The sequence below is a fragment of the Hemicordylus capensis genome, chromosome 15 (assembly GCF_027244095.1).
Source record: "Hemicordylus capensis ecotype Gifberg chromosome 15, rHemCap1.1.pri, whole genome shotgun sequence".
Classification (NCBI taxonomy): Eukaryota; Metazoa; Chordata; class Lepidosauria; order Squamata; family Cordylidae; genus Hemicordylus; species Hemicordylus capensis.
This window is the reverse complement of record NC_069671.1, coordinates 18132699-18149063: the sequence shown is the minus strand read 5'-3', so window position 1 is coordinate 18149063 and position 16365 is coordinate 18132699. Positions and strand designations below refer to the sequence as shown.

General features: G+C 46.5%; 1 long non-coding RNA gene across 1 annotated transcript in view; it reads left to right on the top strand.

The window, feature by feature from the left end:
• LOC128337995 (uncharacterized) overlaps nt 1–16365 on the top strand; it is a 61615-nt gene that overhangs the window by 22178 nt on the left and 23072 nt on the right. The window contains exon 2 of the long non-coding RNA XR_008312495.1: nt 2094–2207. This is a non-coding gene — a long non-coding RNA (uncharacterized LOC128337995). The remainder of the gene's footprint in view (nt 1–2093; nt 2208–16365) is intronic.

The window sequence follows — 16365 nt, the reverse complement described above, 5'->3', positions numbered from 1 at the left end:
ACCTTTCTTCCTCAGGAAGCAGACTGTCTTAAGGTGATATGCTTCAAGCTGAGAAATTCCCACTCTTTTAATTCAAGCCCGCTGAGTGCCATTAGCACCACCTACCTGGCTCCCTGTCAACTGCCCTCTGCGACCGCAAACATTCTGTTCCATTCAGTTACATTGGGGAGGTTTGGTGGGGTTTTGTTGTTGTTGCTCCCTTTAGGTTTTTAGCTTCAGATTTTTGTGAAACCAACATATTTGAGGTTACCCCAAGTCTGCCGGTACCTCCTTCTCACCCGCAGGACATTTCATGTCCACAAGGAGAGCAGGTCTTGTGGTAGCCAGCAGCATGACTTGTCCCCTTAGCTAAGCAGGGTCTGCCCTGGTTTGCATTTGAGTGGGAGACTACATGTGTGAGCACCAAAAGGTGGGGCCGGTCTGGGAAGGGCACCTGCCCGCTTGCATGCAGAAAGGGAGACTACATGTGAGCACTGTAAAGATATTCCCCTCGGGGGATGGAGCCGCTCTGGGAAGAGCAGAAGGTTCCAAGTTCCCTCTCTGGCAGCATCTCCAAGATAGGGCTGAGAGAGATTCCTGCCTGCAACCTGCGTGAAACCGCTGCCAGTCTGTGAAGACAATACTGCGCTAGATAGACCAATGGTCTGACTCAGTATATGGCAGCTTCCTATGTTTCTGTCTTCCAAAGCATTTCCCACTCCTTCCAAAATAGATATAAGATAGTAATAGTAATGGTAATAATATTAATGATTAGTTTTATATATTTTCAACCTCCCTTGACTCCATAGCCACCTAATGGCACAGCGGGGAAATGACTTGACTAGCAAGCCAGAGGTTGCTGGTTCGAATCCCCGCTGGTCTGTTTCCCAGACTATGGGAAACACCTATATTGAGCAGCAGCGATATAGGAAGGTGCTGAAAGGCATCATCTCATACTGCGCGAGAGCTGGCAATGCTCAACCCTTCCTGTATTCTACCAAAGACAACCACAGGGCTCTGTGCTCGCCACGAGTCGACACCCACTCGACGGCACACTTACCTGCCCTTGACTCCCTGCATGGCAGCAAAACCAGAGCAGAGAACCTGGTGGGTCTTATATAGCCCTCATTCATTTCAATGGAGTTTATGCAAAAAAGTCTCCCTATGGATCATGGCCTTGCACTTCCAAACAAGCCCCATTCCTTTCAGAGAGGACTGGCCCAGCAGATATTTCCAAGGAATTGCCAACCATAACAATCCTGCACGCCGCGTGTGAGTTAACGTGCCAAAGGGAGGTACCCATCAGTTGTGTTGTCTTGCATCTGGATATTTTGAAGACTTGAATCATCCAGGCAGGCTCCACCAGGGCGCTGCCACAGATGGGTGTCTTGTGTGTAGCTTTAATAAATTGATACAAGGAGCAAAAATAAGGAGAAACGTTTCAGTCACTGATCAAAGTTCTGCTCCACGGGGTTAAAAGGTGCACGCCGGGGCCCATATCTCTAGTGAGACAATCTGTCTCTTCTCTTTTCCGCAGAGCCATCACCTTTGAGGAATTCGTGTCTAACCTCGGTGCCACATTTTTAATCCTCACAAACCAGTTTGGGTTATTTAAAGATGAATGGCAGGGACGGCATTATAACCACGGTTGTTTATCTTTTCCCCAAGTGTTTTATCACTCTGGCTCATTATGAAGACATGAGCTACCAGGAATTCCTCTCCCTCCAGAGCCCACCGGCCCCCTGCGGTTTTCAGATCCAGAGGGATCCGTGAACTGTCATGAGCACGAAGCTTTCCGAGGGGGTAAGCAGAGAGGCCGAGGACTGACAGGCCGAGCAGGCACATTGATCGCCCTGTTGGAACATCCTTGATTTTCATGAGTGAAAGATGCCAGCCAGGGCACTGTGGAACGGCAAATGGCAATTGCATCGATCGGATTCTAAGCCAGATGCCTGCCGTTTGCTTACTGGGGGGAAAAAATCATAGGATATGTCTGAAGGAGGAGACAGGCTAAGGATGCTGTAGCCAAGGTGAACAGGATGATAAAGAAGCATAAGACCGTGTGCATGCCATATGGTATCTTTTTAAAAAAAGTCTCTAATATTATAATGCAGGGCGTATGAAGGGGGAAAGCAGAAGAGACCAGGAGCACTCTTCCATACTCTGTGCGGGTACATCCATTGCTGCACTGCCTTTCTGGAAGAGGGCATGGAGGATCAAGGCGCCTGGTGAGATCTGGGGCAATTCATTGGGGGGGGGGGCATGCCACCGTTGAGTGGAATGATGATTTATGACCCCGAATACGATGACTATTTATATACCACTTTTCAACAAAAGTTCCCAAAGCAGTTTACACAGATATAACTAACTAACTAACTAAAACCACTTTTCAACAAAATATTAATATATGCCACTTTTCATAATATATAGCACTTTTCATAATACTTTTCATAGCACTTTTCATAATATATAGCACTTGTCAACAAAATATTGATATATACCACTTTGCATAATATATTATATACCACTTTTCAAAATACTTTTCACACCACTTTTCATAATATATAGCACTTTTCAAAACAAAATATTTATATACCACTTTTCAACAACAGTTCCCAAAGCTTTAGTTAGTCAGTCAGTCAGTCAGTCAGTCGGTTAGTTAGTTTAGTTTAGACAGATAAAACTAACTAACTAACTAACTAAGATGGCTCCCTGTCCCCAAAGGGCTTGCAATCTAAAAAAGAAACATCAGAGAGACACCAGCAACAGCCGCTGGAGGGATGCTGTGCTGGGGGTGTAGAGGGCCAATCCCTACGTCTCTCGATTTGGACTCAATGCTTCTGTGAATGCTGCCTAGGATTGCATTCACCTTTTAAGCAGCTGTGTCACACTGCTGGCTCATATTCATCTCCTTGTCCCCGAAGACATCTAGGTCCCTCTCATATGTACTGCACCCAATCCAGGCCTCCCCAATCCAGTACTTGAGCATTTGATTTTTCTTACCCAAGTGCAGGACTTTACATTTGTCTCTCATTAACTTCATCTTGTTGGTTTTGTCCAGGATACAAGCATTAACTTTGATTTTGTCCGCTGAGGTGTCAGCTTCGTATAGTTTGCTGATGTGAGGTATCCTCATAAGCACCCCCCTTTGATAAGCAACGCTTCCTCCATGCCACTTTTAAAAAGCTTGGCAGCACAGGAGCCAGGACAAATTCCTCCATCCAGGAGGTCATAGAGCCACTGATGAGTACTCGTTGGGTATGGTTGTTTGACTAGATGCGATTCCACTGCTGAACAGTCACTTTGTCTTGCTCACATTTTGCCAATTTGTCAACAAGGATCTCATGGGAGACCTTGTCAAATGCTTTACTTGAAATCAAGATACGTTATGCCCATAGCATCCCCATGGTCTACTAATCTAGTAAGTCTGTTGGAAAGGGGATGATATTAGTCTAGCATGGCTTCTCCTTGACAAATCTGTGCTGCCGCCTAGTGATCACTAAATTCTTTCCTAAGTGCTCCCAAGTACAGTAAAGTTGTGCCATGGAGACAGTGTCAACTCCTGGTGCCCATAGAGCCTTGTGGTTGTCTTTGGTAGAATACAGAAGGGGGTTACCATTGCCAGTTCCTGAGCAGTATGAGATGATGCCTTTCAGCATCTTCTTATATCGCTGCTGCCCGCTATACATGTTTCCCATAGTCTGGGAAGCATACCAGCGGGGATTCAAACCAGCCACCTCTGGCTTGCTAGTCATTTCCCCACTGTGCCATTAGGTGGCAAGTGCTCCCAAACACACTGCATAATAATCTATTCTAGGATCTTGGCAGGTTTCAATGGCAAGTTGACAGGTCTTTAGTTCCCCAGCTCTCTTTCTCCCCCTTTTTGAAGGTAGGGTACACATTTGCTCATCTCCAGTCTCCCTGGCACCTCACGCATGCTCCAAGGACCCAAGCTCTCTGGAATTTAAAAGCAATGGTTGTCACCTGCCATCTACAATTCACTGCTGGATATCCTGTGTCTGAGAGTTCCACTGTCTAACGCCATATGTTCTGTGAAAGTTCCATTTCTGCAGAGGACAGTGGAGACCTTTAAGTTTAGATTGTCTGCATCCTCAATCCACTCTTCCTCCCAGAGCCATTATTATTTTTACATTATCTGCTAATGTCTGGCTCCCAAGTGGCGTGGCAATCAATCAGTGCCTTTAATCACCCCAGCTGGTTATGGGAGAGAAAACAAAGCACAGCTTCTTCCTTGGAGGTGACTGAATCAATATGTTCCTCTTGAAAACTTAGCAACACATGAGACTTAAAATCGGAAGGCTGCCACCATCAGGGCGTCCTATAGAACGACAGAGTGTTCAAACCAAAGCTAGGACCCTCTCTGCCCTCAGTGTAAGGAATAGGTTTGTGATGAGATGGCCCTTAAATAAGACATTAAGACAGGTGGCAGATACTGGATGCCCGAAATGTCAACTGATTGGACCTTTTTCGGCAGGGCTTGGTGGTCATGTCAGTCCAACAGGCATCTCAGACCCAATACGGCATCTCTCGGACATTATCAGAAGGAGTTCCACCAAGACACAATGCACCCCTGACTAAACTCCCTCCTGTCATGGTGGAACTCCTTTCGAGTTCTGACATTCTTGTCAGACCAGATTAAGTGGCCAGCAAGCCACCTCTCAGCTGAGATCTGGCTTTCCGGTCATTTAACGTGGCCCAAGAGGAATGTCAGGAAATGTCAGGTTTCCGATCCGACCCGACTCGACAGCGCAACTTTACTTTTACTTTACGTCATGACAACCTCCTGACTGGTTTTTTGTCGGGTTGACCTTAAGCTAGACTTGCACAGCATAGGGCCCAGGGCCCAGATCTGGCCCACAGGGACTTTCCCACCTCCAGGTGCCCCACCAACTGAGAAGGGAGAGGGCCTATTTTCTGGCCACAAGAGGTTGCTGGTTCGAATCCCCACTGGTATGTTTCCCAGACTATGGGAAACACCCGTATCGGGCAGCAGCATTATAGGAAGATGCTGAAAGGCATCATCTCATGCTGCACGGGAGATGGCAATGGGAAACCCCTCCTGTATTCCACCAAAGAAAACCACAGGGCTCTGTGGGCGCCAGGAGTCGACACCGCATCGACGCCCTTGATTAAAAACGGTGGGTCCCTTGATGTGGAAAAAGATCCACAAGTAGCTAGCTCCGTTAATGAATATTGTTAATTAATTTTAATGTAACAATATGCTGAAAACTGACCTTCACCCACAGACACCAGGTCATGGTTTGTTCCAACCCACTAGGGCATTTAAGTTGTCTCTCTTACCTGCCGTCTTATCTGCTTTATGGAGATAATGTGACTGGCCTACCTCATAGGGTTGTTGTAAGGACTATGGCAAGTATGGTAGGTTTCAGTGCACTGTATCAGTCTTTGGTCCTCTTCTTGATGGCAAAATCAGAGTACATGATACGAAGAAAAAGTTTAAAAATGCATTAGCATCAAATAAAGAGAAATTAGGGGAAATTGCTCAGAAACAATATATAGAGATTGCTGGATGCTTCTTCTTGACACAGAGAGGATTGGAGCACTGGACGCACGCAGCATTTATTTTAACAGGTAGTGCACATAATCCAGAGCAGAGAAGGTAACAAAAATCCGTGTATATGTGTTTGTGTGTATGTGTGTATATGTATGTATAAACAACCCATTTACAATATATGAGTGCCCTCTTGTGGCTCAAATTAGCATTTTCAACCTGGAAAAACAGTGGAACTGTTTCATCTGCAAACAAGGATGCATTCAGAGATTTTAGGCATTTACCCTGGGCCCTGCCTGATCAATAATATATTTTCAAGATGGTTTTCAAAATTATTATAAAACTGAAACAACGCAACAATCAAGGTACCATTAAAACAGGAGCCACTGTGGGTTTCCCTCTCATGGGGAGAGCCCAGCTTTCTCCCACCTTGACAATGAACACAGCAGGTGTACTCAGCAGGTAATGGAATTGCAGACTGAAGCATGGACAGGGCATTCCCAGGGGGCAGTAGGTCATTATTCATTCCAACCCCAGATCAGTCATGTCCACGAGCAGGATAGTTCTGGTTGCTAAATCTAGAGGACCTGGAGTCCAGACAAGGGGTGTGTGTGTGTGTGTGTGTGTTGCTGATCTGCCATGCTGTTTCAAGCTGGTGGCCGCTCAAAGTATAGGCAACAGTGAGAGTGGGGCAGAGGAAGAGGAAGATGTGCCTGCCACTGTCAAGGGTGGAAGTCAGGAGGTCAGCATTGCCAGAGGCACACAGATGGGAATGCCACTTGGTGAGGTCTCTGGAGATCTTCATCTGGAAATCTGAGCACCGCCTGGACCAGCATGCACCTGTAGCTGCTGTCAGGAGCTGTGCAAAGTCACTGAGGTAGACAGGTCAGTGAGGAAAAGTGGCAGAGCGAATGGCAGGGACCTGTAGGGAAGGGGCACAGCTGAGCAAAGCTGTGAAAAGAGAGAGGCAAAAGAAGGCCAGAGTGGTTCAAACTCTCTTCCTTCCCTCCCTCCCCCTCTTCCTTCCCAACTGATATGCAAAGTCATGTCTCCATTAAGCTTTCTTTCTTTCTTTCTTTCTTTCTTTCTTTCTTTCTTTCTTTCTTTCTTTCTTTCTTTCTTTCTTTCTTTCTTTCTTTCCAATATGCAAAGTCATGTCTCCATTAAGCTTGCTTCCTTCCTTCCTTCGTAACAAACAATAACAAACATTATTTTGACGGGTGTTAATATACATCAAACTTTACTGTACCATGAGTGACATTACGGATTTACTTTTATGTGCAGCTACAAAGGTAAGTAAAAGGAGATCTCATCCACGAGCATCACATGCCAGACCCTCATAAACCCAGTTCCAATTGACACGTGGCTATGATTGGAGAAATCCAGTTTCCTAATGAGGCCAAGCCTGGCAACATTCGCTGGAAGGCAGAAGGGAACACAGCAACTCTGCCATGTAATTTCAAGATGGCGGCTCCTCAAAAGGCAGACAACGTTGGACCCACATGCTGACAGTCAGACGGAAACCAAATTCACAGAGCATGGGAGGCAGATGTAGGCACACCTTTCTGGTCCGGGTATTCGTAAGGACTGGTCTGGGCATTCGTATGCTCTGGTATTTGTCTGGGTATTCGTTTTCCGGTCCGAGTATTTGTTTTCCGGTCCGGGTATTTGTTTTCCGGTCTGGTTATTCGTAATTCTCCACACTTTTCCGGTCCGGGTACACATTTTTGTCCGACCTGTTTCCATGAAGGAGAATTCAGAAATGTTGCCTGCTCCCGACGGTCTGAAGTGGTGCTGTCCATTCTGCTGCCTGTTAGACCATGTCTCAGCTTAAGCTTCAATATAGGAATTATGATAAGGCTGACCTGCTTTGGAGGGGTATTGCGAGGATTGCTAACAACAACAACAATAACAATAACAACAATAATAAAATTAACAGTGATGATAATAATAATAATAATAATAATAATAATAATAATAAACTTTATTTGTTAGCTGCCCCATAACAATTTTTTTATTTGAGAGGCTCACAACAGAGGATTAAAACATACAATAAAAACACACAACACATTAAATCATGACTGACAAAAAAGGTGAAAAGAAAATGCAAAATACAATACAAACAGCTTAAAAAATGATTTTAAAATTAGTTAAAAATTGGATCAAATAGGAAAACCTGAATTTAAGAGGCCTGGGTGAACAAAAAGGGCTTTACCTGGCATCTAAAAGAACAAAGTGATCTTGATAGCAAGATCAGGGATCAAGATGTGGTGACAGCCAACAGCTTGGATGGCTTTAAGAGGGGCTTAGAGAACTTGATGGAGGAGAGGTTGATGGAGTAGCTACTAGTTGGAGGGCTATTGGCCACCTCCAGCGTCGGAAGCAAGATGCAGTTAAGCACCAGTTTGTCCTCATCTTGATGCCTGTGGGCTTCTCAGATGCATCTGGTGGGCCACTGTGTGAAACAGGATGCTGGACTAGATGGGTCTTCTTGGGTCTGATCCAGCGGGGCTGTTCTTAGGTTCTTATGGGTCTGTTAAGTGCTGTGAACCAGTTTAAAGCAGGAACAGACAGGAGGCAGCTCCGGATCTCCTCTGAGAGTGATTTACAATAATCAACGTCAGGAACTGCCTGTATTTAAGACTGGGAAGAGAATCAGAAAACCTGCATACTGCTGCCCCATGTGGCAACAAGCTGAAGTACAGCAGCCTTGCTGGGTGCACCGTCTCCAGACCCTAGGCCAGGGTTCTTCATTGTAAGACCCAGGAGTCGGTGGCAGCCCTCACCTATCATAAGCGTGGCCCCTTGAGCAATTGTTTATTGGGTCTGTGCAAAGCTTTGGCCAAAGCCGAATGCTCTGCACAGTCCCTCTGGCACCATGCAGAATTCACCATTCTCCCTGGCCCCGTGCTGGTGAGGCTGATTTGAGGGAAATGGAGCCCTCTTGAGTCCCTGAGCCATCTTGGAAGGTGGGCATGGAGTGCCAGGAAGGGTCGCCCTTCTCCAGTGCTTTCCCAAGGGTGCTCTTACGAGAGGGCTCCTTTTCTCTTAGCCACCTAATTACTCAGTGGGGAAATGACTTGCCTAGCAAGCCAGAGGTTGCCGGTTCCAATCCCCACTGGTCTGTTTCCCAGGCTATGAGAAACACCCGTATCGGGCAGCAGCGATACAGGAAGATGCCAAAAGGCATCATCTCATACTGCGCAGGAGGCGGCAATGGGAAACCCCTCGTGTATTCTACTAAAAGAAAACCACAGGGCTCTGTGGGCGCCAGGAGTCGACACCGACTCGGTGGCACAACCTTACCTGTACCGATTCTGTTGAAGGGCCCTCCCATCCCTGGAAAAAGCTCAGCACTGTGCGTAAGTCAGCACTCAGCACAGTGGGAAATGGCTCTCAGCGTGAAAGCTTTTGGCCAGGGCTACCCTAGAGTTATTTATTTATTTTTAGTGATTGGCTTAATTTAGATACCGCCTTGACGCCAGCAGCTCTAGGCGGCTCTAGATTGACCTTGCCCCACCAGGGGGTAGCCCAGCTTCTTCCAGGACAGGAACAGGGGTGAAGACAGAGCAACACCTCACTTGACGTTATGGTAGAGAGAAGAAAGAACGGACAGGGGAAATAAAAAAATGTTTTGGAGGAGAGTTGAATGACAAGAGGGGGAAACTTCCGGATGCGTAGTGGGAGGTCAGCTGGACAGGAAGGAGTCAAAGCCTTCCTGCTTGGGCTCAGGCCAGGATTTGCCTCAATTTCCCTGTCTCTCCAGTCCTAGTGTGTGGTGACTCACTTTTCATCAAGGGGGCACTTTCCAGATTAACCCCTACAACAGTGTCACAACTTATCTGCTACGTGTGCTTCCGTACTTGCGGTGTTGTGACACCACAGCTGTCAGCGGGGTGCCGTTCACATTTTGGATGCCTTGCTTCGGATTTTATCACTGCCATTTAGTACTATGACATTGTATACCCACCGCAAAAAAAGTAGTTGAATTTTCCCGTTGTCAGGAAATTTCCCCGTTGTCGATTCTGGGGATCATTTTCAATACGATCCTCCCAAGCCGAAGCATTTTCCCACAGTTGCAGTGGATAATCTGGAAAGCACCCTGTAAAGGTCAAGTGTGCTGTCGAGTCGGTGTCGACTCCTGGCAAGCACAGAGCCCTGTGGTTGTCTTGGGCAGAATACAGGAGGGGTTGCCTGACTCTGTATACGTTGCCTGACTCTGTATATGGCAGCTTCCTATGTTCTCAATGGCCTGAAGCTTAAGTGCTGCGAGAGAAAGTGATGGATGTTAATCACTGTTGTGCTGCCCAAGCCAACCTGGCAAGACATTTCGAAGGACACGTGTGGACCCACAACAAAATGCTGCCATATATCCCTGCTGTGCACATGTCACCCAAGTCTGTGCCTGAGTGTGGTGAAGGTTTTAGGGACCTTTCCCCCTCAAAAGCAAAAGGGGTTGTGTTGAGACTGTCTTGAGGGAATACTCTTCAAGCTGAGAAATGTCTCGTTTTTTAATTCAAGCCTCCTTCTCCTCCACCAGTGAGTTTCATTAGCTCCACCCACCTGGTTGTCTGTGAACTACCCTTGAGTCCACAGACATTCCACTCCATTTAATAACATTGGGCCAGTAGTGGGGAGGTCACCCCCTTGATTTCTTCAGGTTGTTGTGAAACTGACATATGATCTGTGGGTTACCCTGAATCTGCAGACACTCCGTTTACACATCCATAAGGAGCCTAACATTTCCAGCTTTTCCAGAAAGAGATATAAGATTTAATATGTTCTTAACCCTCCTTTTAATTGACCGTTTAACTGGCTCTGCTCTATGTATAGATAGTTTTGCACGAAAGCAAAGGAGGGAAATGCTCCCCCCGCCCATGATAGGCTTGGCTTGCCCTTTGGCGGACAATCCATTCCAACGATTTTGCACCATCCGCCCCACAGCTTGAGCTACAAAACCCCACCGTTTGGATCTCAGCGGGGACACAGATTCTTCCTGCCAGTGTCTGCTTCAAGCTGTGTCTCTTTCAGTCCGATGCTGTGCTCCAGTGCAGCCGAAACGAAGCCTGCCTAAAGTATCCGTTGCCCTGGAACATTCTTTGTTGCTGGGGTCATTTGCTGTGCTCAGATGGGGGATGAATGCAGGTAATTGCATTGTCCTCTCTGGAGGCCTTGAAAAGTGAGCTAATGACTGGGTCTTAATGGAAGGCTTCCGGGAGGTCAAGTGGTAGAAGCTACTGTCTTCAGAGCCAGTTTGGGTAAGTCCAAGCCATTGCAAAAGACCCAATCAATTAATGGACTCCCTTCTCTGACCGAGGTGAGGACAGGGCGGTGGTGGTGGGGGCTTGCACAATTCCAAATGCTTCAAGAACCACTGTTGGGCATGCCACGCAGAGTACGGGGAATCTTCAAACCGGATATCTACATTATTGTAGACCCTTTGAAAGTTAGCTTTGCTCAGCTAGTCCCCTGCTAACTGAACAAAGAGGCACCTTTTAAAAATGGTGATTCTCTTTTGTTTAGCAGGGGGCGAGCAACTGGCCGTATCCATCCCCAGCACAGCATCCCTCCAGTGGCTGTTGCTGGTGTTTATCTTATGTTTCTTTTTTAGATTGTGAGCCCTTTTCAGGCAGGGAATGGAGATAATGCAGATAGACATGATCTATCTATCTATGGCAACTGCTTTGGGAACGTTTGTTGAAAAGCATGCTGAGCAGATGATCTTCCACTGAGATACAGTACATCCCCAGACGCTTGGTCCATCTAGCTCAGGATTGCCTACTCTGACCGGCAGCAGCTCTCCAAGGTTTCACCCAGCTCTCCCTGAAGATGCTGCCAGCCAGGGATCGAATCTGGGACTCCCTGCATTCAAAGCAGATGCTCTTCCACTGAGCTACACCCCCATCTTGAAGCCAACACACTGTAAAGTACCATACAATAAAATAATTAAGTGGAGACCAAGAGAGCTTGAAGTTTATGGGGACTGCTTTCTAGAGAGAAGCAAGTGTTCGTTTCAAGCACTTTTTATGACAGACAGCATGCTTATTAGTGGATTTATAGTAAGCCTCTTTTGCCAATGAGGCTGTCATGGCTGCTATGAACAGAGGAACGGAACATATCCCTACGTAATTTCACTACTATTCCTTGAAGGGTAGCCAAGACAAGTCTGTTGCAGCAAAAATGACAAAGAGTCTTGTGGCGCCTTCAAGACTGACAATTTGACAATGGCGAGAGCTTTCGCAAGAGACGAGTCGGTTCCATCCGACGTGGGACGTTGGAGTTATTTATTTACAGTGGAGAGGAAACAGCTGCACACTGCAACGTCTCAGACCTAACAACACGCAAGAGAGACTTGATCACATCAGGATGGGGTGTGTTGAAACCACAGAGGAATGCTTGTGTCAATTAATAGGCAATTCTGTCAGAGCTGCCAAGCAGGCTGAAGGAGAAGAAAGGTTCAATGTGAGGGAGGAAACGGCTCTCTGCCGGAAGACAGACATTCACACACAACCTGTATTTCCGATCGGGGCTTCAACATCCAGTCAGTTCATCTGTGGGAATTAGCTGGTTAAAAACCTGTTGATGAGCTAAATGGCGTGTTTGAAGGACTGACTTTTCCCACATGAATGTGACCATGTTTTATACAATGCATGTTTTATCATCTCTTATATTCGTGTTTTATTCAGGAGGAGAGCCAGTTTATTTATCAGGGAGGAGAGCTGCTTTGGGGAGGAGGGGAGATGGTCTTGTGCTAGTGGCAAGCATGAATTGTCCCCTGTGCTAAGCAGGGTCTGTTCTGGTTTGCATTTGGATGGGAGCAGACGTGCGTGTGCTGTGAGATATTCCCCTTTGAGGATGGGCTTGTAGCTCAGTGGAAGAGCACCAGCTTTGTACGCAGAAGGTCCCCGGTTCAAACCCTGGCAGCATCTCCAGGTATGGCTAGGAAAGACGCCTGCCTGAAACCCTTGGAGAAGCCGCTGCCAGTCAGTGTAGACCTGGACTGCACAACTTCAGTTCTCCTGCAGATGTTGGACTACAGCTCCCATCAACCCTGACTATTGTCCACTGTGGCTGGGGAGGATGGGAGTTGTAGTCCAATGACTACAACTGGAGGGTCAAAGTTGGTGTAGACAATACTGAGCTTTCTATGTTCCTAGGCCATTCTGAACAATCCAGAATGCAGATAGCGTCAAGAAAATATGCCAACTGTACTTACGGAAAGCAGCCGCCAGATGGCACTCCTGCAGCCGCAGAAAAGACTTCCGCCCTCTGCCAGCACCCTGACTTTTAACCCTGACTGTCATGATTTCCAGAATCATGCCATCCTCCAAGAAACCTGTTGAGTGAGAAGGCATTTGGGTATCTATATACAACACCCTTATTGTGCGAGAGGTTTTACAAATTCCATGGGAAGGGTTCCCTCCCTCAAAGGGCTTGCGTTCTAAAATTTGATACAGGAGAGAGCAGAGAGGAAGGAGAAGGAGGAAAATCTGCTTGGTGTATGTTCCTAAGTTGTCCTCACTTAATAGCCCCCCCGTCCCCCAATTTCCCACAATGCACTGCAGTTGCAGGGGGTCACGTGGCATCAATGTTTCAGGGTTTACTAGATGATCCCCCTGCAATTTCAATGCATTGTGGGAATTCCAGGCTGAGGGGAGAAGCCCAGCCAATTATGCTGTCGTAGCATAATGGCCAAAGATTCTCCACCAACTGAAACGTTCACACAAAGCCATCGCTCATCCTCGGACTTTGTAGCAAATGGCTGGCCACCACCTCATCCACAGCACTGTCGTTCTGTTCATTACTAATTTTATTTATTCATTTTTATGTTCCTATCCCACTCTTTCTCTAAGGAACCCCGTGTGGAGTACATGGTGCTGTTTCTCCTCACAAGGATTCTCTGATGTGAGAAGCTGAGAGATAAGTGACTGGCCCAGGGCCACCCAGTGAGTTTCAAGGCTGAATCGGGATATGGGGATTTGAATCTGGGTCTCTTCAGTCTTATTCCAATGCTTTAACCCAGCGGTTCCCAACCAGGATTCCTCCAGATGTTGCTGTACTACAACTCCCATCATCCCCAGCTATAATTTATTGTGGCCAGGGATGCTGGGAGTTGTAGTTCAGCAACATCTGGAGGAACCCTGGTTGGGAACTACTGATCTAAGCGCTAGGCCATATTGGCTCTCATGAAGATCCCTCCTTGTGTCGTGACCCTCTCGTTAAGAAAACTGACCGTTTCATCAGATGGCCTTTCTGCCAGACTCCTGACAAATGCAAGTTTCCCTAGGAGTCTACACAAAAGTAGCCGCTCCTCAGTTCACCAGGCAAACAGGGTTCATGACACCCCACGATTTGAGCATGTTCGCCAAAAGTAACAATGTGGTTTTTCAGAGTTTTTGGAAACTCCTCTGTTCCGCAGAGACAGACATCAAACCGGTCTCTGGAGCAGGTTCCTCCACAAGAAGCCAGAAGGTTCTTTTAAGTGCTAAGGTCTCCCTGAGGCGGTGATATTCAGCCTGTGTGGCAGCAAGGAGGAGACAGAAAGCAAGCAGTGTGTAAGCAGCCAGGAATGTATCCTGATCATCCTTTAGGTTTGCTGCCTTCACCCTTTTGCTACTTCCCCCAAGCCTGTAATCAGGCATCCAACCCAAGTAAATTGGTAGGATCTATGTTCAGAGTGCTACGTGTTCTGATTCACACAAGTGGTGTGCAGGCTTCTGCTTCCTCAGAATACATAGTTTTCATTTAACTGCTCCCCTTATTTCCCCATTGGGAAACTAAAGAAAAGACAAATAACTCCCAAGTGGCTGGGTAGAATGCCTTGAAATTTCACATTGAGCTCTTACATGATGATAGCATTAAATGTGTGGACATTCAAGGATTTCAGTCTACCTAATGAATTTTAAAATAGTTTTAAAAAATAATAATCTGTTAAAAATCTACAGGTGGGCTGATCTCCTTGAGCAACAGCACACTTAATTCTATTCTCATGTAGGAATGTCATGTGAAATGTCAGAACTTTCTATCCAGCCATTCAGGAGGTATTAATCTTTTTGAGTTTCCCATTGATCCCTAAGAGGAAATTATTATTTAAGCTGGAAATTTGGGTCTGGCTCCCTCTAGTGGTGGCCCATGTTCATTGCACTCATTTGCTCAATTGTAGCTGCACCCCGCTGCCTTCTGGCTGTCAAGATCTGCATGAGAGTGTGTGGAATGGAGGTCTGCTGAAATAGCAGGCACCAGAGGTGGCTGAGTAAGGCTTCCTGAGATTGGGGGCGGGGCTTCTGTGTCTGCATAACTATTTAGCTTTGTCCATGAGTAGCAAAAGCAGAATAAATTATGCAGGCAATCATGACCAGATAGCTTAATTCACATAACTCTGGCTGCAGAACCCAGCTTTGTTTGGGAAAGAAACTGGATTGCCTGGATTCAGACTTCAATTCCTTTTTGGCACACAAAGTCCTGTGTGCATCACTGGAAATGGAAACTTGCAATGCTCTTTCAGCTCCTTCATTCTTCTGCTCCCACCTCTACCCATCTGCAAACTCCAGCTATTGTTCCATCCCACCCTCATCCCCAGTGTTTCCAGCCACAGCTCATTCTTGCTGAGGCCAAGAGCTCAGTGCTTTGCATGTGCTCTTCGAGAGGAGAGCCGGTCTTGTGGTAGCAAGCATGACTTGCCCTCTTAGCTAAGCAGGGTCTGTCCAGATTGCATATGAATGGGGAACTTGATGTGTAGCACTGGAAGATATTCCTCTCAGGGGATGGAGCTGCTCTGGGAAGAGCAGAAGGTTCCAAATTCCCTCCCTGGCTTCTCCAAGATAGGGCTGAGAGAAACTCCCACCTGCAACCTTGGAGAAGCCACTGCCAGTCTGTGTAGACAATACTGAGCTAGATGGACCTATGGTCTGACTCAATATATGGCAGCTTCCTATGTTCCTATGAGATCTCCATTTCAACCCCTGACATTTGGAGAGGTCATTGCACACGTTTGCTCACTTCTCTCTCAGCCTAACCTACTTCACAGGGTTGTTGTGAAAGAGAAACTTAAGTATGTAGTACACCACTCTGGGCTCCTTGGAGGAAGAGCGAGATATAAATGTAAAAATAATAATAACAAAATAATAACTCCTAACTGAGGAGATTATTCCATAGATGGGGTGCCACGACCCAAAAGGCCCTTTCCCTAGTAGGCCTATAGACTCTACTATACTAGAGAGAGGGTCTTTTTGGTGGCGGCACCCCATCTATGGAATAGTCTCCTCAATGAAGCTCAACTGGAATTATCACTTTGTTCTTTTATGTACCAGGCGAAGACTTCGATGTTCACCCAGGCTTTTATAACATATTTCAATTTTTGGGGTATTTTATTGCAGCCATTTCATTTTGTTTCAGTGTGCTTTTTGTTCTGTTCTGTTCTGTTTCATTGTTTCTTTGTGTTCTTAAAATACAAACCATGCCAAAGAAATGCATGCAACTGGGTTGCCATAGCTTAAAATAGCTACAAGAATTCTCTAATCAAAATAATGTTATTATCAGAGAAAAGGAACTAGTTTCCTTCAGTGAAACCAAGGGAGTATGAAAACAGCTGCGTCCGCAAAAGAAAGCATGCACATTTCATGACATCACACCCATGCCTTATGACTGCACACCGACACAAGAACGGTGGTAACAGAGACAGGAAACCGGTTGTTGATCGCTGCACACCCCGATGGAGAATCCGCTCTTTTTTGCGTGTGTGTGGGGGTGCTTACCTGGGGTAATGGGGGTTGCTGTTGTTCTTGTTCACCTGCTCGGAACAAGTTGGCACGTGTTTTGGTAACCCAAAAGGTGACAAGTAAGAGGCCTGAACA